Source organism: Condylura cristata, unplaced genomic scaffold (assembly GCF_000260355.1).
Source record: "Condylura cristata isolate star-nosed mole 26May11 unplaced genomic scaffold, ConCri1.0 scaffold00009, whole genome shotgun sequence".
Taxonomy (NCBI): domain Eukaryota; kingdom Metazoa; phylum Chordata; class Mammalia; order Eulipotyphla; family Talpidae; genus Condylura; species Condylura cristata.
The window spans coordinates 22069768-22070214 of NW_004567110.1; positions in this window are offsets into that span (position 1 = coordinate 22069768).

The following is a 447-nucleotide window of genomic DNA, read 5'->3' on the forward strand; positions in this document are numbered from 1 at the left end:
TGCCAATTAAAATGAAATTTTGTATATCCTTCAGACTGGCAAAATTTAGAAGCTGAATAATGCAAATATTGGCAGGATTTGGGACCATGGAAACTTCATGCTTTACTGGGGGGACACAGACAACTATTCTGAGAAATCTGACACCAACTAGTTAACTTAAGAATATTGATATCCTTCTGTCTGTGGATCCCTCATTGCCTTTCTAACCCAAAGAAGTCCATAAAAGAAATATATGAGGGAGTTAAGTGGGATCTGAGCGACCAAGTCGGGGGAAAGGTGAATGTGATGGGTATACCCATCTATATGCCACTATGGAGAGTTATGCAGACTCTGAGGCAATATAAACAGCAGAAACCAATAGTCATAGGCATAGTATTTAGTAAAAAAAAAAAAAAAAAAAAAAAAAAAGGAACGAACAGATGAAGATACAATACCATTAAGAACATT